This window comes from Aegilops tauschii, chromosome 1, assembly GCF_002575655.3.
Source record: "Aegilops tauschii subsp. strangulata cultivar AL8/78 chromosome 1, Aet v6.0, whole genome shotgun sequence".
NCBI lineage: Eukaryota > Viridiplantae > Streptophyta > Magnoliopsida > Poales > Poaceae > Aegilops > Aegilops tauschii.
Window position 1 is genome coordinate 491,246,659 of NC_053035.3, and position 16,726 is coordinate 491,263,384.

General features: G+C 41.4%; 1 pseudogene; it reads right to left on the reverse strand.

Annotated features, from left to right (window-relative positions):
- Positions 1–1,233: 1,233 nt before the first annotated feature.
- On the reverse strand, positions 1,234–16,502 carry LOC109760109 (serine/threonine-protein kinase 52-like; annotated as a pseudogene).
- Between the last annotated feature and the right edge of the window lie 224 nt (positions 16,503–16,726).

A 16,726-nucleotide genomic window follows, 5' to 3' on the forward strand; every position in this document is an offset into this window, starting at 1 on the left:
TTGTTCATTCCGCTCTGCACATACCGTGTGACAGCTTGGAAGGACAAAAGATGGGCGGCCGTCCGTCCATGGACAAGAGGAAGGAAGGAGGAAGCCGAGGAATCTTCCTGCCAGCCTTGGTCACACACTCTTGTACTAGTAGCACATAGCTCTGCTTAAGCTAGCCGAGGAAGACGCAGCGAATCTACCTACGCATCTTTCTTTCTTGCTGCCTCGATCCAGAAATCAAATGAAAGGGTGTCGTTAGATTAGCAGGCCGCCAGGATTATCGATCTGTGCGCTCGTTGCAACGGAGAATCTTACAGCTGCCTGCCTTGTTTGTCTACATAAACAACTCCGCCTCCTTTTTTTTGCGTAAAGATTGGGAGCTTTATTGATTAATGAATAGGTTTACAATCCATATCCAAATGGCGTAGGAGATTCTCGAGGGCATCCTGACTGTAACCACAAGTCCTCTTCTTGGCCCTCGCAAAGAAAAAAGTCCTCTTCTTGGCCAGTTAGCAAATCAGAAATGTTTTTCTTTTAAATCGTCAATGGTGCTGAGATATCTCATGACCGTCGACCTGGTCCTTGTGGTCCGTTTGAGGGTGATCTTGTTCTTGTAGAGGATGGTGCTTAATTCAAAATCATCAAATGCAGCAGATTAAAGATCAGGTCCGAGAAGAGCAGTGAGCACCGCTGGCAACATCAAACCATCTTTTTCAGTTGATTTTTTTTAAATCCTGCCAGGCCAACTCATTAATAAGTGCGTAATCTTGTCACGCACAGGACAGACACAGCACCTCGTTTATCAGTGGATTTTTCATTTTAAAATCCTGCCAGGTCAACTCATTAAGTAGGTGATCTTGTCATGTACGGGACATACGGCACCTTGTTTACTAGTAATTCTAGTTTCAGGTCATGAAGCCTCAGGAACACTAGCACTTGTACGATGGCTCAAGCCGACAATTAGCAGACCAGGATGAGATGTCAGCACAGAAAAAGCATAGACCAACGAGCGAGCCTGTTCTTCATCGATAAGCAGCACATGGGGCAGAGACACGGGAATTTACATCAGATGGGCTGCCTGCCAGCCAAACCAAGGGTCACACCAGCGAAGCTCCATCAACCGGTTTGCGTACCTTGTTTGAAACTAAAGCAAACGCAATCAACCAACGCGAGATCCAGGGCTCGGCCTGCATTGCAGAAAGGACGCTACATCCACCTCGCCGCGTTATCCGTGCGTGCATTGAGTCAGGGGCCCCTGCGCGGCCTGAGGCAGGAGAGGCACCCGATGCCCCGCGCCTGGTCCACGGGGATCATGCCCCCGCCCTTGGACGTGTCGATCGCCTCCAGCATCGTCACCACCTCCGCCATCTCCGGCCGCTTGTCCGGGTTCGCGTCCCAGCACCGCTTCATCACGTTCCCAAAGGCGCTCGGGCAGCACCGCGGGATCTCCGGCCTCAGGTTCTGGACATCAAATTTGTATATATTGCCAAGTATAGCCTCATGTTGATAGATCATAAGAAAAAATAAAAAGTGCTCCCTCCGTCTCAAAAAGTTTGTCTTACATTTATCTAGGTAGGGATGTATTAGACGGAGGGAGTAGGTGAATTGCAGAGTTCTACTACCTGAGAGACGGCAGCGGCTATCATCTCCGAGTAGCTCAGATCTGGGTGCAGCGCATCGCAGCAGTATATCTCCGATAGGCAAATCCCGTAGCTGTAAACGTCACATTTCCTGTTGTAAGGATGGCCGTTGAGAACCTGCACGTCAACATAATTAAGGCATGTAACATGCAAGGTGTTGTTTGATGGGGAAAATCTCAAACTGTATTAGATTTTTATTTTTGCGTGTTAGGTTAATTTGGGATGGAATTAGATAAGATTGTCATGCAAGGAGTACAAGAGAAACTATCAGGACACCATGAGACTAGTCACCGTCCAAGAACAGATACCTCAGGTGCCTGTTTCGCTTCTCATATCGTTGGGGTTTCTAGGCTCAGTGCGAGCAACACCAAAATCCTCAATTTTTACGGTGCCTGATTTGTCAAGAAGCATGTTTTCAGGCTTCACATCACGGTGCACAATTTTCATTGAGTGAAGATAGCTTAATCTGTCAAACATCAAAAGGTCAGTATTTCCCAAATCTATAAGAATGGAGTCCAAAAATAGAATATTGAGACTTACGGGAATGCAGTAACTACTTACCCTCTCGCAAGGTCGAGAGCTATTTGGACCACGACTTTAAAAGCTAACTTCCTTCTCCTGTTCTGTATCAGAAATGTTTTTAGTGTGCCTCCAGCAACATACTCCACAACAACACAGCGTGCATCATTTGTCATGACAAAATCTGCACCTGCTGCCTCAATATTCAGATCTCTAGCATCCATTATAGCCCCTACAAGCTGTGAAGAAAAACCGAAACTGCTGTTAGGGCAATTTTTCATGTTTGATATGGCAGAGGGTAATACTTGTCAGGTGTTACAAGGGATAGAGAGAGAGAGAGAGAGAGAGAGAGAGAGAGAGAGAGAGAGAGAGAGAGGATTGACATAATGTGTTGGATGTTGTATTGAGCCTCACGGGGTATATATAGGAGTACAGACTTCGAGGACGAGAAGCCTCTCCTAGAGATAAGGCAGGAGACTGATAATAATACAAAGAGGTATATAGCTTCAACTCAGATATAGCATTTATGCAAGAAATAAAATGCATAACAGTATGCCAATTGACAGCTGAGAAGCGAAAGCAGTGCCACGTGTTAACATTTTTTTACGAAAACTTAATGTTGGCCTGCTTTAATGATGATATATTGCAAAAAAATTAAACCGAGGCAAAAGATATATTAATTGAGAAGGAGAAGAGAGTTTATTTGTGTTACAACACACCCCATGGTACAAATGTTTTACTCTCCCGACATGATTAATCGCAAGTTCGTTGCCCCCGCGGTAATAGATACGTCTTCAACGTATCTATAATTTATAAAGTATTCATGCCATATTTACAATAATTTTATATGGTTTTGCTATGATTTGATTAGAACTAACCCGGACTGACGTTGTTTTCAGCAGAACTACCATGGTGTCGTTTTTTGTGCAGAAATAAAAGTTCTCGAAATGGGATGAAAATTTACGATGATTTTTTATGGACCAAAATAGACCCCCGAAGCACAAGAGCTGGGCCAAGAAGTGGACGAGGAGTCCACAAGCACAAGCCCTCTAGGCGCGCCCACCCCCCTAGGGCGAGCCCCCTGGCTTGTGGACACCTCGGGCACCCCCCTGACTTGTTTCCGACGCCAAAAAATCTTATAAATACGAAAACCCCTAAAACAACCCTAGATTGGAAGTTCCACCGCCGCAAGCCTTTGTAGCCACAAAAAAACCAATCGGGAGCCCGTTCCGGCACCCTGCCGGAGGGGGAAACCATCACCGGAGGCCATCTTCATCCTCCCGGCGGTTTCCATGACGAGGAGGGAGTAGTTCACCCTCAGGTTTGAGGGTATGTACCAGTAGCTATGTGTTTGTTCCCTCTCTCTTGTGTTCTTGATTTGGCACGATCTTGATGTACCATGAGCTTTGTTACTATAGTTGGATCATATGGTGTTTCTCTCCCTCTATCTTCTTGTGATGAATTGAGTTTTACCTTTGAGGTTTCACTATTATCGGATTGAATATTTTTATGGATTTGAGAACACTTGATGTATGTCTTGCGTGGGATACCCGTGGTGACAATGGGGTGTTCTATTGATTCACTTGATGTATGTTTTGGCACTTAACTCACGGATTCCCGAGGTGACATTGGGGTAATCTATGCATAGGGCGTTGTCATCCTTGTTTCTCCGATAGAAATCTTGGGCACTCTTTGAGGTTCTTTGTGTTGGATTGAATATTATGAATCTGAAGTTGTTTGATGCATATCGTATATTTGACCCACGGATACTTGTGGTGACATTGGAGTATCTAGGTGACATTAGGATTGATTGATGTGTATCATATGGTGTTATTTTACTACGAACTCTAGGGCTGTTTGTGACACTTATAGGAATAGCTCAATGGATTGATCGGAAATAATAACTTTGAGGTGGTTTCGTACCCTACAAGAAATTCATCTTATGTTCTCCGTGATAGGAACTTTGGAGTGACTCTTTGTTGCACGTTGAGGGATTGTTATGTGATCCAAATATGTTATCATTGTTGAGAGACTTTGCACTAGTGAAAGTATGAACCCTAGACCTTGTTTTCAAGCATTGCAATACCATTTTTGCTTACTTTTGTTACTAGTTACCTTGATGTTTTTATTGATTCAGATTATAAAAATATATTTCTACCATCCATATTACACTTGTATCACCATCTCTTCGCTGAACTAGTGCACCTATACAATTTGCCATTGTCTTGGGTGTGTTGGGGACACAAGGGACTCTTTGTTATTTGGTTGTAGGGTTGTTTGAGAGAGACCATCTTCATCCTACGCCTCCCATGGATTGATAAACCTTAGGTCATCCACTTGAGAGAAATTTGCTACTGTCCTACAAAACTCTGCGCTTGGAGGCCCAACACGAGTCTACAATAAGAAGGTTGCTTAATAGACATCAAGCTCTTTTCTGGCGCCGTTGCCGAGGAGGTGAGTGATTGAAGGAATATCTTTAGATCTTGCAATTTAATCTTTTAGTTTCTTGTTTTATCACTAGTTATAAAAGAGAACTAAAAAAATGGAATTGAGGTTGCCTCATATGCTTCATCTTTTTAATGTCTTGCGTGAAAATGATGGAAAGGAAAATTGTGCTCAATTGTTAGAAGAAGAAGTCAGTAAAATGTTTGGCACTAAATATTTGAATGATGATCATGATTGCAATGTTGTTAGTATGAATTCTTTGAGTATCCATGATGCTATGATATGCAAAGCTACAAGCTTGGGGATGCTATGTTTATGAATATGATCTTTTTTGCCTCCCCCCCAAGTTTTGATGAGCAAATTTATTATGATGATAGCATCCCTCCTATTTATGATGATTATGTTGATAAAAGTGGGTTTGGAGAGGTCATGACTTTATTTAGTGATGAATCCACTATTTTGGAAGAGGTTTCAATTGACTATGAGAACAAAGTTGCTATCTATGATGATTATTGTGATGATATGTATGCAATAAAGAGTAATGATATCCATGAAACCTGTCATTATGATTTTAATGTTCAATTTGATTATGTCAATCAAGTATCTCATGATAGTTATTTTGTTGAGTTTGCTCCCACTACTATTCACGAGAATAAATTTGCTTATGTGGAGAGTATTAAAAATTCTATGCTTGTGGATCATAAAAAGAATGCTTTATGTGATAGTTATATTGTTGAATTCATTCATGATGCCATAGAAAATTATTTAGAGAGAGGAACATATGCTTTTACATATCTCAATAATATCCAGTTTCCTCTCTATGTGTTGAAAGTTTTGAAGTTATGCTTGTTTTGCCTTCCTATGCTAGTTGATTCTTGTTCTCATAAATTGTTTGCTCACAAAATCCCTATGCATAGGCAGTGGGTTAGTATTAAATGTGCTAGTCATATGCTTCATGATGCTTTATTTGTGTTTCAATTCTTATCTTCTGTGTGAGCATCATTGAAATCATCATGCCTAGCTAAAAAGGCATTAAAGAAAAGCGCTTGTCGGGGGACAACCCAACATTTACCCCTACCGTTTTTGTGTGTTCACATGATTAAGATATTGTATTAATCATGTTTTATAGTTTTTGTTTCGATAAAGTGCCAAGTAAATCCTTTGGGATAGTCTGGATGATAGTTGACTTGATTCTGTGCGAAAACAGAAACTTCTCCTCTCAGTCCAGGAATTTTGAAAATTCACTAGAACGTGCTTTTGATATGATTTTTTTAAATGATTTGTATAAAAATTCTCTATGTTTTCATAATTTTTCAGAAATTTTTGGAGTTTCAGAAGTATGCAGTTTTAGAACTATGGAGTTTCAGATTGTTCTGTTTTTGACAAATTCTGTTTTCAACGCATAGTTTGCTTGTTTTAGTGTTTCCATAGATTATATTAAGTGATATAAATTGTGGAAGTGATAAATTACAGTAGCCGTTATGTGGAAACAATTATGAATCTTGTCTTTGACAGTACCAAAGTGGATGATTTGTCTTTATCATACTAACCTATATCTCACGAAGTTCCGTTAAGTTTTGTGTGATTGAAGTTTTCATGTTTTGGGTGAGATATCGATATGAAGAGAATAAGGAGTGACAAGAACCTAAGCTTGGGGATGCCCAAGGCACCCCAAGATAATATTCAAGGAATATCCAAGCAACTAAGCTTGGGGATGCCCCGGAAGGCATCCCCTCTTTCGTCTCCAACATTATCGGTAACCTTACTTGGAGCTATATTTTTATTTGTCACATGATATGTGTTTTGCTTGGAGCGTCAATTTCTTTTGTTTAGATTTTCTTGCTTTTATTTAGAATAAGGTTTTGTATCTTTTATTTCAATAAAATATTCAAGGATAGCCTTCATCATGCACAATTTGCAAGTATATGAGTTGCTATTTCAAAACAGAAAGTTTGTCACTATTGCAAAAATTCCCTAGAAAAGTCAGAATGTGACAAAAGCTTGAAATTTTGACACAACATGCAATGATAAATTCTCTACAGTGTGGTAATTTTCAGAAATTTTTTAGTTAAATAAGTATGGATCTTCCTTTATCCTTTACAGACTGTTCTGTTTAGACAGATTGCTGTTATGATTGCATTGTTTGCATATGTTTGCTTGTTTAATGATTCCATTCGAGGATGGGAGTATTAAATATGCAGAGGCATTTAGTATGTAATTTCAAATTATAATTTTAGTGATTGTCTATAGTAGAGAATGATAAGGTTTTGCATGGATTTATACTAACTTATCTCACGAGTTCTTGTTGAGTTTTGTGTGCATGAAGTTTTTGAGATTCAGGGAAACCGTGACATAAGAAGAATTAAGGAGACACAAGAGCTCAAGCTTGGGGATTCCCAAGGCATCCCTACTTAATATTTAAAGAAGTCTCAAGCATCTAAGCTTGGGGATGCCCGGGTTGGCTCCCACCTTTATTCATCAACAATTATCGGTTAGTATCGGTTGAGCCTAAGTTTTGCTTCTTCACATGATATGTGCTATCTTTGGAATGCCATTTTATTTTGTTTTGCTTGCTGTTTGAATAGAATACTTAAGATCTGAAATTTTTAAATGAGAGAGAGTCTTCACATAGCTACTTAATTATTTGACTACTCATTGATCCTCACTATTATCTTTGTGGAGTAGTTTGTCATTACTCTCATGCTTCACTTATATCATTTTGAGAGTCTTAAAAATAGTATGGCAATTTGCTTCGGTTATGAATTTAGTCCTAATATGATGGGTATTCAAGATGGATATAATAAAAACTTTCATATAAGAGCATTGAATATATGAGAAGTTTGATTCCTCACGTTTGTTTTGAGATATAAAGATGGTGATATTAGAGTCATGCTAGTGAGCAATTGTGGATTGGTAGAAATACTTGTGTTAAAGTTTGTGATTCCCGTAGCATGCACGTATGGTGAACCATTATGTGATGAAGTCGGAGCATGATTTATTTTTTTGATTGTCATCCTTTGTGTGGAGGTCGGGAGGACGCGATGGTTAACTCCTACCAACCTCTCCCCTAGGAGCATGCGTATTAGTACTTTGCTTCGATGGCTAACAAATTTTTGCAATAAGTATGTGAGTTCTTTATGACTAATGTTGAGCCCATGGATTATACGCACTCTCACCCTTTCACCATTGCTAGCCTGTCTAGTACCGCACAAATTTCTCTGGTGCATTAAACCCACCATATACCTTTCCTCAAAACAGCCACCTTACCTACCTATTATGGCATTTCCATAGCCGTTCCGAGATATATTGCCATGCAACTTCCACCGTTTCGTTTTGTTATGACACACACCATCATTGTCATATTGTTCTCATATGCATGAGGCATTCATATAGAGTCATACTTGTTCTAGTATCGAGTTGTAATTCTTGAGTTGTAAGTAAATAAAAGTGTCATGATCATCATTATTAGAACATTGTCCCATGTGAGGAAAGGATGATGGAGGCTATGATTCTCCAACAAGTAGAGATGAAAATCCGAACTTCAAAAAAAGAGAGGCCAAAGAGCCCCAAACAAAAAGAGGCCAAAGAGCCCAAAAAGAAAAAAGAAGAGAGAAAATAAAAAATGAGAGAAAAGAGAGAAGGGACAACGTTACTATCCTTTTCCGCACTTGTGCTTCAAAGTAGTACCATGTTCTTCATGATAGAGAGTCTCCTATTTTGTCACTTTCATATACTAGTGGGAATTTTTCATTATAGAACTTGGCTTGTATATTCCAATGATGGTCTTTCTCAAATTGCCCTAGGTCTTCGTGAGCAAGTGAGTTGGATGCACACCCACTTAGTTTCTTTTTGAGCTTTCATACACTTATACTAGTGCATCCATTGCATGGCAATCCCTACTCACTTGCATCGATATCAATTGATGGGCATCTTCATAGCCCATTAATTTGCCTAGTTGATGTGAGACTTTCTCCTTCTTTTAGTCTTCTCCTCACAACCTCCACCCTACCCTATTCCACCTATAGTGTTATATCCATGGCTCACGCTCATGTATTGCATGAAAGTTGAAAAGGCTTGAGAACATTAAAAGTATGAAACAATTGCTTGGCCAATACCGGGGTTGTGCATGATGAAATATTTTGTGTGTTGAAGATAGAGCATAGCCAAACTATATGATTTTGTAGGGATAACTTTCTTTGGCCATGTTATTTTGAGAAGACATGATTGCTTTATTAGTATTCTTGAAGTATTATTGTTTTTATGTCAATATTAAACTTTTGTTTTGAATCTTATGGATCTGAATATTTATGCCACAATAAGATAGATTACTTGATCATGAGAAGTTTTATGAGACGAGCTACTGTTTATGATATATATTGATGCTAGAAAAGGTGTTTGGAATTATCATTGATCAAACTTATGCACTATGCTAGCATTCACACTTCATAAATTGTTTCTTTTATCATTTACCTACTCGAGGACCAGTAGGAATTAAGCTTGGGGATGCTGATACGTCTCCAACGTATCTATAATTTAGGAAGCATTCATGCCATGTTTACAACAATTTTATATGGTTTTGGTATGATTTGATTAGAACTAACCCGGACTGACGTTGTTTTCAGTAGAAATACCATGGTGTGGTTTTTGTGCAGAAATAAAAGTTCTTGAAATGGGATGAAAATTTACGATGATTTTTATTGGCCAAAAGAGACCCCAGAAGCACAAGAGTTGGGCCAAGAAGTGGACGAGGAGTCCACAAGCCCTCTAGGCGCGCCCACCCCCTAGGGCGCGCCCCTGGCTTTTGGACACCTTGGGCACCCCCTGACTTGTTTCCGACACAAAAAATTCTTATAAATATGGAATCCCCCGAAAAGAACCCTAGATCGGAAGTTCCGTCGCCGCAAGCCTCTGTAGCCACGAAAAACCAATCGGGAGCCCGTTCCGGCACCTTGCCGGAGGGGGAAACCATCACCGGAGGCCATCTTCATCATCACTGCGGTCTCCATGACGAGGAGGGGGTAGTTCACCCTCGGGGCTGAGGGTATGTACATTAGCTATGTGTTTGATCCCTCTCTCTCGTGTTCTTGATTTGGCATGATCTTGATGTACCGCGAGCTTTGTTACTATAGTTGGATCATATGGTGTTTATCCCTCTCTATCTTCTTGTGATGAATTGTGTTTTACCTTTGAGGTTTCACTATTATCGGATTGAATACTTTTATGGATTTGAGAACACTGGATGTATGTCTTGCGTGGGATACCTGTGGTGACACTGGATGTATGTCTCCAACGTATCTATAATTTTTTATTGTTCCATGCTATTATATTATGTATTTTGGATGTTTTATATGCATTAATATGCTATTTTATATTAGTTTTGGGACCAACCTATTAACCTAGAGCCTAGTGCCAGTTTCTGTTTTTCCTTGTTTTTGAGCTTCGCAGAAAAGGAATACTAAACGGAGTCCAAACGGAATAAAACTTCACGATGATTTTTCTTGGACCAAAAGACACCCACGAGACTTGGAGTGCAAGTCAAAAGAGCCACGAGGCGACAACAAGGGTGGAGGGTGCACCCCGGCTACCTTGTGGGCCCCTCGGTGACCCCCCTAACCTAGATCTTCCGCCTATATATTTGCAAATATTCCCAAACCACCAGAAGCATCCACGAAAACACTTTTCCACCTCCGCAACCTTCTGTTCCCGTGAGATCCCATCTAGGGGCCTTTTTCGGCATCCTGCTGGAGGGGGATTCGATCACAGAGGGCATCTACATCAACTCTATTGCCCTTCCGATGAAGCATGAGTAGTCCACCACAGACCTACGGGTCCATAGCTAGTAACTAGATGGCTTCTTATCTCTCTTTGATTCTCAATACCATGTTCTCCTTGATGTTCTTGGAGATCTATCCGATGTAATCTTCTTTTGCGGTGTGTTTGTCGAGATCCGATGAATTGTGGATTTATGATCAGCTTATCTATGAATATTGTTGAATCTCCTATGAATTCTTATATGCATGATTTGGTATCTTTGTATTTCTCTTTGAATTATTGGTTTGGTTTGGCCAACTAGATTGGGTTTTCTCGCAATGAGAGAGGTGCTTAGCTTTGGGTTCAATCTTACGGTGTCCTCACCCAGTGACAAAGTAGGGGTAGCGAGGCACGTACTGTATTGTTGCCATCGAGGATAAAAAGATGGGGTTTACATCATATTGCTTGAGTTTATTCCTCTACATCATGTCATCTTACTTAATGTGTTACTATGTTCTTTATGAACTTAATGCTCTAGATGCAGGCAGGAGTCGGTCGATGTGTGGAGTAATAGTAGTAGATGCAGGCAGGAGTCGGTCTACTTGATACGGACGTGATGCCTATATTGCATACTCATTGCCTTGGATATCGTCATAACTTTGCACTTTTCTACCCATTGTTCGACAGTAATTTGTTCACCCACCGTATTTTTTGCCTTCATGAGATAAGCCTCTAGTGAAACCTATGGCCTCGGGTCTATTTTCCATCATATTAGTTTCCGATCTACTATTTTCCATCATATTAGTTTCCGATCTATTATTTTGCAATCTTTTATTTTTAGATTTATAAACAAAAAAGAAACAAAAAATATATTTTATCTTTTGTTTATCTATCTCTACCAGATCTCACTTTTGCAAGTAACCGTGAAGGGATTGACAACCCTTTTATCGCGTTGGGTGCAAGTTGTTTGATTGTTTGTGCAGGTATTGGTGATTTGTGCGTTCTTCTCCTACTGGATTGATAACTTGGTTCTCAAACTGAGGGAAATACTTATCTCTACTTTGCTGCATCACCATTTCCTCTTCAAGGGAAAAACCAACGCAATCTCAAGAAGTAGCAGTGTTCTATTGATTCACTTGATGTATGTTTTGGCACTCAACTCGTGGATTCCCGAGGTGACATTGGGGTAACCTATGCATAGGGGTTGATGCACGTTTTCATCCTTGTTTCTCCGGTAGAAATCTTGGGGCACTCTTTGAGGTTCTTTGTGTTGGATTGAATATTATGAATCTGAAGTTTTTTTATGCATATCGTATACTTGACTCATGGGTACTTGTGGTGACATTTGAGTATCTAGGTGACATTAGGGTTGATTGATATGTATCATATGGTGTTATTTTACTACGAACTCTAGGCTGTTTGTGACACTTATAGGAATAGCTCAATTGATTGATCGGAAATAATAACTTTGAGGTGGTTTCGTACCCTACAAGCAATTTCATCTTATGTTCTCCGCGATAGGAACTTTGGAGTGACTCTTTGTTGCATGTTGAGGGATTGTTATGTGATCCTAATATGTTATCATTGTTGAGATACTTTGCACTAGTGAAAGTATGAACCCTAAGCCTTGTTTTCAAGCATTGCAATACCGTTTTTGCTCACTTGTGTTACTAGTTACCTTGCTGTTTTTATTTATTCAGATTATAAAAATATATTTCTACCATCCATATTACACTTGTATCACCATCTCTTCGCCGAACTAGTGCACCTATACAATTTTCCATTGTATTGGGTGTGTTGGGGACACAAGAGACTCTTCGTTATTCGGTTGCAGGGTTATTTGAGAAAGACCATCTTCATCCTACGCCTCCCATGGATTGATAAACCTTAGGTCATCCACTTGAGGAAAATTTGCTATGTCCTACAAAATTCTGCGCCTCGAGGACCAACACGAGTCTACAAGAAGGTTGCGTAGTAGACACCAGAAATCCAAAGGGCCGCCTCCCTCTTGATATTGGACAATAAAACCGAGGGCGGGGCAGACCTGTGGCAGAAAACCCTTGCATTACGCTCATTCCAAATGGCCCAAGAGGTTAGCATTGCAAGAGAGGCCATTGCCTTCCTATTGGGGATGGAAAAGTGGGAATGACCGATCCACCACTCCTTAGTGGAGTGAAGCATGTGCCAACCGGAGGTGTCAATGCAGTCAAGTTGAAGCCAGTCCTTGTTCGTGTCCCATAGTCTAATTGTGAACTGACACTTGAAGATTAGTTGGTCGGTTGTTTCTTGCTCGCACTTTCAAAGAGGGCATAGACCACGATTCGGCGAACCTCCTATTCTGGGAGGCCAACCAAGGAAACAACTTCACTTTTGGCGGAGCCATGCTTTCGAAACCGTGTGCTCCATCGAGGAGTGGATCATGCCATGAAACTGGTCCTTGTAGCAGACTCCGCGGAGTAGTGGCCACTGTCAGTATGCTTCCACACAATGTCATCATCAATGTCATGTCGCAACTAGAAGCCATGAAGGAAAGACCAAAGCTGGTGGAATTAGGGAAGTGCTCTAGCAAGAAATTGGCGGTCGTATTGATCTTCGAAAACCCAAGTATCATCATTCAACGCTTCTATAGTTTTCCAATTCTTTCTTGCGGATGACTTGAAAATGTGTGTGGGGGAGGGGAGGGTGCAATGTTCTTGTGATTCCGATCTTGCACCAAGGTGCGTCCCAAAAAGGCATGCGCACACCGTTGCCGACGGTGATAGAAGTGAAGGCGTAGAAGAGCTCGTATTCCATGTCATCACAGGGTTGCCCAAACCAACCCAAATATTGGTCGACTACTTCCATTCAAACCAAAGCCATCTTAATCTCAGGGCTCCTACGAATTTCTCGGTTTCGAGCACACCGAGACCAGCATACACGAGTGGCCGGCATAAAGTGTCCCAATTGACCTTGCACTTGGCGCCGATTGTCTTGCCCGCTCCCGCCCAGAGGAAAGTGCATTCCATATTGCAATTAACGGACTATACAGAACACATACGGCTGATACTGCAGTTGCTTATACTGAGCTTATTAACAACTTCTTAATTTAGTAGTAGGGATCTAAATGATGCATGTCAGGAGGGCAAAACAAATTAACCAAATAAAATTGAAGGAAATAGAATAGTTGAGGCAAAGAGTACCTTAGTTACATTTGGGTGATCAAGCTTGTGCCAGACGGAGACTCCTTGCGAAAAAGTTGCTCTTGCTACTGTTGTTTCCTTTTGACTCCTTGAACCATCCTCCTTGCAATCAAGCAACTTCACTGAAACGTAACTGGGTAAGCGTTGATGTCTAAAACTAACATCCGTGATAAAAGCATCGAAAATGGTACCGACCTGTGACCTCGAGGCCGTCGTAGACACCGTGGTACATGTCTCCAAAGGGTCCGCTAGCAATGAGGTAACGGACTACGAGCTTCGTGGGGTCAGCCTCCCAGGGGTAGACATGCTTGTGTGTCAACTGTACATGAAGAGGGAAATTGACTATCAATCGTGTATAAAATGTTGTCCAGGTGGAATTTGCACAGAGATATCTTCACGAAAGAACATAGATTTGCACAAAAAGTACATTCATCAAAAAGTAAATAAATCACCAAGTACATTAACTTGCTGGTGTAGAGCCGTTTAATCCATTGACTCAAAAATCGTACACTTGGTTATGTTAACTTGTTATGAATGAGGAATGTTACGTATAAATGTATTTCCTAGTCTCTTCCATCAGATCGATCTTTTGATTGTATTGGCTAGAGCATGCACTTCTACATGGTATCAGAGCCAAGGGGTCTTGAGTTCAAGAACTGACTAGCATAATTAAATTGTAGCCTACTTTTGGTCCACGTTTAGGCCTGAGGAGCCACACATGAGGGGGAGTGTTACGTATAAATGTATTGCCTAGTCTTTTCCATCAGGTCGGTCTTTTGGTTGCATTGGCTAGAACATGCACTTCTACAAGGGAGGTCGATCTGTAGGCGCAGCTGCTGCTATATTTGATGATTGCTATCAGCTGGCTTTTGAATTTCCCTGTACCTTTTTAATTCACTGTCCCCAGGAGGCGAATACTGTTCCTCGTGAGCTGGCAAACTTGGCCAAGGGGCCGTTCTGTAATAGCTTCCTGGTTGACCCTCCTAATGACCTCGTTCCTCTCTTGTTGTCACACTAATTGCAATGTACTGCCTCCGTCTCATAATAGTGTAAAAAACGCTCTTATATTATGCGACATAGGAAGTAATAAAGAGGGAGGATTGTTATAAAAAATATTGGGTTTGGAAAGCAAATACATCCCAATCTCTGTTCACGGTCGTATTCCTTCTATGCGACGACATGGACAAGGTCGCGTGTGGGGCTCACATTTTTGCAACTAGCCCCCTATTTTCCTTAGGCCTACGTGAGCACTCCTTCCGCGCCCCCTTTTTTATCCTTGACTCATTCCTTGTTTCAGCAATCCCTACCGATCATGTCTTCATAAGAGCAAGTACAGGTTATAAGGGAATTTTCAAGGCGGATCCTCATGCCTACACTATATGTCCGGACCACTTTTGTAATCCAACGGGGACCTGTATATGTCCGTTTAGCAGTCCAGGCGTACGGATTCCGGTATCCAAGAGACAAACTAGGGAGCTTTGCCGGAATCCGGACATGCACTTTACCATTTACGTGCATGGTCCCCCTCTTTTCTCTCTCTCTCTCTCTCTCTCTCCTCCCAACCGCATATGCATGGTCCCTCTCTCATCTCTCTCCTCCCAACTCGAACCAATTCACAAACATCCCACCACATTCATGGTGCCCACTTACTTTTTCTCCTTCCAACCGAATATTTTGTGATTAGCATTGGATGGATCCCTCCCGCATCATGTCTGCAGACCTCGTCTAGACATAAAATGGACATATGCCGGAGAAATTTGCAGTCAACATTGGAGATGCCCTAAGCGTATTTACATCACACTTCCATTTATGTGGATGAGAGAGATCAAGAGAAAAAAGATTGGGCTCTCATGCCAGAATCAGGTTGTATGCATGCTCCTAGTCGAAAAGAGTAAACGAGAAGAAAGAGGAAAGGTGAAAGTAAAAAAGACATCTCTAATCCGTAGCAAACTCTGTTAGACAAGAACTTTCAGGTGTTAGCTTTTGATGGCATGAAAGTCTTATATAGCCTGTCGTTGGCTATATTATTTAAGTTACTCTAATATGTGGCTGTTGTGGATCCCGGTGAGGCAGCTGCGTTGTCACCCGCAGAATGGTTTTGCCACTACACTACACACACATGGAGTGGTCAAGCACAACTGAGAACACGCCGTGTGGTCACCGATGTAGAAGGATGAACCCTACTGCTTCCTGGTTGTCTTCCACGACCTCAAGTGGTGGGTTCTCAATGTCGTCCATCAATGGTCACGCGATGAGCTCCTAAGGCTTGACCACTCCATGTTTGTGTGGTGCGGTGGCACAACCTTTCCATAGCCAACATCAGGAGTTACCTTGCTGAGAATCCATGAGAGCTACGGATTATGGAGGCATGGAGGCCAGGATTGAGGGCACCACGATAGGTAGGGATGAAAAGCAGGGGGCAAGTCGAGGAAGAAGTGATAAAGGAGAGCGAGCCAGGAGTGCTCATGTAGACAAAGTAAGTGCAAATAAGTGGCTAGATGCAAAAACGTAAGCCACGCGTGGCGCTCTAGATTCTCTGGCATACGGTAGCTGACTTTACGATGGCTGACATGTGGACCCGCCAACAAGCTAGCCCACATGTCAATGACTCAATTATCTAGCGCACGTCAGCTAACTCTACGCTGGCTGAAATGTGGGACCCGACAACAAGCTGATCCTGCGCGTGCATCCTCATCCATGGTGCTTGTCAAGTTGCAGAAGCAAATATCACATTGCACTTGCTCTTCAAATTCAAGTTTACAAAATTGAGTATATGATTGCTAAGTTAATGGACTAAACTGCTTTGCAAATGCGAGTTAATGTACTGTAGGAGTAATTTACTCTTAATCAAACATACCTGATTTATGAAAGACTTTGGAATCATGCTTTCGAGCTCATCTAGATCACAGATTACTTCACTTATGGTAGGTCTATTATCTCTTTTAGCATTCGTGCAGTTTCGAGCTATTTTGGCGCACATCCTTGCTCGTGGGCAGAACAGCAAGTTTAATGATTCATCCAACTGCAAAAAATTTAAGTTTAGACATGCAAAAATAATGATAGATACGAGTTTATTAGCTCCTTAGATAACATTAGAGATTTGAACCCTTGTCAGGAGGGATGCACCACTGTGACACTGTATGAAATATAGCATCTTAATAAATATGTGATAGATACAACAATGATAAACAATGAACACATAAT